Source organism: Nannospalax galili, unplaced genomic scaffold (genome assembly GCF_000622305.1).
Source record: "Nannospalax galili isolate Female #2095 unplaced genomic scaffold, S.galili_v1.0 scaffold270, whole genome shotgun sequence".
NCBI classification, from domain to species: Eukaryota; Metazoa; Chordata; class Mammalia; order Rodentia; family Spalacidae; genus Nannospalax; species Nannospalax galili.
This window is the reverse complement of record NW_008330152.1, coordinates 5,353,556-5,358,141: the sequence shown is the minus strand read 5'-3', so window position 1 is coordinate 5,358,141 and position 4,586 is coordinate 5,353,556. Positions and strand designations below refer to the sequence as shown.

The window sequence follows — 4,586 nt, the reverse complement described above, 5'->3', positions numbered from 1 at the left end:
ACTATAAATTTTTCAAATTTATGAGTTTGTTGAAGAGCTAATTCCACTGTATATTGATTTTCTCCATTGTTTTTCTGTCCCTATTTTAATTCCTTTATCTCCACCCTTTCTTGTGCTTTGTTTTCTTTTATATTCCTAGGTTCATGAAATAAGAACTTATATTATTTATTAGGAACCTTTACTTATCTTTGAAGTAAGTATTTATTGCTATAAAATTTCCTCTAATTACAAACATAACTGCATCCTTCAACTTTTCATACAGTGCATTTTCATTTAGTTAAAAATGCCCTCTTTTTTGGCCTCATGGTGCTTACCACAGACTGTGTTTTTACAATGACTGATAGAAAGAGGAGGCAGAGAAAACCTGCCCCATGTATACCCCAGCCCAGCCCACTGTGCCTGATCTGTATTGTGAATGGGGGAGTCATGGAAAAAAATGCCCTTCTTTTTCTTGATGTGGCCTCTTTATTTAGAAGATTTCCACTTTATTTTCTGGGATTTAGATAATCTCTGTTACTTTTCTCTCATTAATTTCAAGTTGAATTCCATTTTGGTCTGAGGCCATATCAATTAATTTAGGTTTGTTAAGCTTTGTTTATAGATTCAGGACATAATCTGTCTTTGTGAAATTTTCATTTGCGTGCCTTCCACATGAGTTCTTAAAGAAACAGCTAAAGATATATGAGAAAATAATAAAATAATAATCAAGATATACAGTCATAAAATGTAATTTAATATATTTGCCAATGGTAATAATGCTATCTACTTGACTACTTTACAAATATGCTTACAAATCAAGGAACAAAATATTTTCAGTTAAATAAAACCAAATAGTGATGTCTAGTATCTCTCCATGGAATATGACTGGCTAACTAGGACATCTTACCAATACCATATGGGGATAAACACCGTTAGGAAGGTGAAGACATTTATGAATATGACTTTAGTTTTTTTCTTCTAGAATTTCTAGAATGCCCCTTGATGTGTGTGTCACACACACACACACACACACAGAATTTCAGGTGTTATTTAACTGAGAAATTCTTGTTTCTTTATTTTATTATCAGTAATTATAATATCAGCTAAACATTGCTCAAACACTCTCTTCAAAGCAGTAATGAACAGCCTTCCTGTTCTGCTCATTTCAGAAACTAAAGGACTTCCCGTGTATTTTGGCATTGAATGGTCATACTAAGAGGCTGCAGTTTCTATTTTGAAACACACAAAGGACCCTAAATATGTCACAGTTGATTTCCAGCCTCATGATACCTATTATGTCTATATCCTTATGTATATATCTTATTATTTTGCCCATTAGGAAATAATTCCCTCATGAGAAGGGCTGCATCAATAACAGTCTACCTTGATGATAGCTAATGTGAAGAAGAGAACAAAAGAAATATCAGTTATGACCCTAAGTTATGCTTCTCTGTTGCATGAATTTTCTTGGGGAGACATTAGCATGTTGTTATCCCTGGTAGGGCTCCAATGCCAGACCAAAGTTTGATTATGCCTATACTCATCTTGCTGAACCAATGACTTTATTGGGATTACTTACAGAACCTAGGTTCAGGGTTCCTTAAGAGGAGTGTGGCTGATCCAAAAGTAGCCATAGCATTGCTCTCAACACAACATTGATGATGACATCCTCATAGCTGTATAAATGGATTCCCCCTTCTACCTAATATATTCATGTACTCTAGCACCTCCAGAAACCACTAGACTACACACAGCGTGGGCAGAGTTGCTTACGGCTTTGAGGAAGGTATAGTAAGGAAGGACTGGAATTTCAGCTGACAATCTAATGACCCACTCCTTATTCTGTGAGGGAATAGCAACAAGCTTGATCTTGAAGGTATCATGAAAGTAGTCACAGCTACTTGAAGGAAAATGGTAATGGCTATTATGATTGGAAAGCAGTGTTCCACAGCACCCCCACTCACTCATGTATTAATCTCCATGTTAAATTCTTAATACCCAGCATCTTAGAACATGACTTTATTCGGAGATGGGATCTTTATTAAGTTAATCAAGTAAAGGTCATTAAAGCAGACCCTAACCTAATATTATTTATATCCTTCTAAAAAGGGTACATTTGGAACTGGCTACACATGCGGGGAGAATAGCATGTGAATATGAGTCACTTTGTTTTTAACAAATTAGTTCTGTGGTTGGGGTGTCATTAACATGCCATGATACACAATTGAGGTCAGAGGACAACTGTGGGATTTGATTATTTCCTTCCACCATGTGGGATCCTGAGACTGAACTCAGGTCACCAGGCTTGGTCTCAATGGCCTCCAACAACTAAGCCATCTTGCCATACCTCATATGAATCAAAATGTATCCATTTACTAGCTAAGGAGAGAGGCCTAGAGTAGACCTTCCATCACATCTGTCAAAAAAAAGCAACCCTAGCAACATCTTGATTTTAAATTTCCATTTTCTAGAACGAGACAATAAATTGCTGTGTTTTTTAGTACTTTGTTATAGTAGCCCAAACGATTATAATATAGTGCCAGTAAACACCAAAGCTATAGCAGTAGGTTTCCAGGCAAGCACAATAGTGGGAATTCATATTAACTCATTTCATTTTCCTGTGATAACTCTAGTCCCATGAGAAAAATACACAGATTAGCTGCTGGAAAGATGTTACCACAGTTTTTCTTTCTGGGTGGTATAAGACTGAACTAACTGTACAGCTACTTGGCCATCTGCTACAGGATGCCCTGCAGTACTTTTCCAAATGGAAACTCGGAGTTCTTTTGATAATAAAGCATTCAAATAGCTTTTACTACCCTAACCTTTTCTGGCTATTCAATAAATTAATCTGATGAAGTTCAAAGGATGTTCCAGGTTGAAACCTAAAACCGAAAGAAAGCTAACAAGCCCAAGCTTGTGAGGCTTGACATGTTTCTGTCAGCAAAGTTCATGTTAGTCAATAGATAGAGGAAATATATATGGAGAGATTAACTTACACTTGGATTGGAATGGCTCTATACATGTCTGGGGGATGTCCGAAAGTCTGGTTCAGAAAAGGCTCAAATATGCTGCTTGGTGTTTTAAAATGTGCTGTTTAAATTTCAAAATTCACTTACAGCCATTTGTGTTGACTTGTTGCTTAGTTTGGTGTATATAGATTAATGGCTTGCACTTGGTTTAATCATTTGCAATGTCTATTTTTAGTTCTGACCATTGAAGTATAAAAAGTCATTCAGCAACACATATCCTGGCTTCTTTGGAATGGACCTTGTATATATGTTAATGGGTCATGATACAAGTAAAAAGCACATCCTTTACTTCCAAGATTGGACTCAGAGCTGCTATTACACATATCAAGTTCCACAATGATTATATTTTCTTTGTTTTGACTGCTTACCTTAAAAAATAGTAATATCCTTAAATTTTAAAAAAGATATTTTATTTTTTATGTGTATGCATGTTTTGCTTGCATGTGTGTTGTCGTGCAATGCATAGAGGCCAGAAGAAGGCATCCAAATCCCTGGAACTGAGGTCTGGCAAGATGGCTTAGGGATGGAACGTTGTTAGCCACCATGTAGGTGCTGGGAACTGAACCCATGTCCTCTGGAAGAGAAGCCAGTACTCTTAACTGTTGAAGCATCTCTCCAGTCTTGCATTCTTAAAAATAAGGTTTTTTTTGGTCAGTTTTGTGTGTGTGTGTGTGTGTGTGTGTGTGTGTGTGTGTGTTTGTATGCCACATATGGGGGGTACCATGGAGGCCAGAATAGGGTATTAGATCTCCTGGAGCTGGAATTACAGGCTGTTGTGAGCAGTCTAGTGTGAGTGCTGGGAAACAAATTTGCATTCTTTGCAAAATCAGCAACTACCCTTAATTGTTGAGCCATCTCTCCAACCCTGACTCCTTATCTTTTAAAAATTCTTTTATGTAACGTATTACATGTCCTTTCAGTTGTGCTACTATGTGATTGTTGTACCTTTGAACCCTTGGTTCAAGAATGAAATTTTGGATCCTCTCCAAAAATGTTCTGGAGACCATGTATTAGAAAGAAAATGACAAAGTAATATTTGTTTTGGCAGATTTGAAGCCAAGATCTGGTATTATAAAGATGCCTACAGGATTCTAGACCTTAGTTCTGAGTGTAAGTAGGTGGACGTTGAGTTATGTCCTAGGCATATCAAAGAAACATCTGGGTCGCCCGATTCTAGTTTTTCTGCCTCTTTCAGGAACATAGTTTGGGCGGGGGGGGGGAGCAAGGAGAACTGAACTGGCAAGTGAAAAGTTAAAATGGAGTTTGGTGGTTATTTCTGCTGCATCTCAGAAAGTCTACTTTCCTACAGACTGTTTTGGGGGCCAAAAGCATTATAGGCTATAAGTGAATGAAAGCTACAAGATGATGAACAATTGAATCAAGGTCATTCACCAAAGGCATACAATGCAAACAACTGCTAAATCCACTGCCTTGCAGAAAATATATATTGATTATTGGATTAAGTTAGTGACAGTTTAATAGTTTAATAGTATGGGCACTATAGTGGCTCCAGATGAGATCTCCATTAAGTACAAGAGAACGGTGGATAGAGAACAGTGGCTATAGTGAATATAT

The 4,586-nt window shown here is 37.0% G+C and overlaps 1 non-coding gene across 1 annotated transcript; it reads left to right on the top strand.

Moving 5' to 3' along the window:
* The first annotated feature begins 297 nt into the window (after positions 1-297).
* Positions 298-430, top strand: LOC115072093. The gene has a single exon (XR_003851154.1). It is a non-coding gene; the product is annotated as a small nucleolar RNA SNORA51 (small nucleolar RNA).
* The last annotated feature ends 4,156 nt before the right edge of the window (positions 431-4,586 follow it).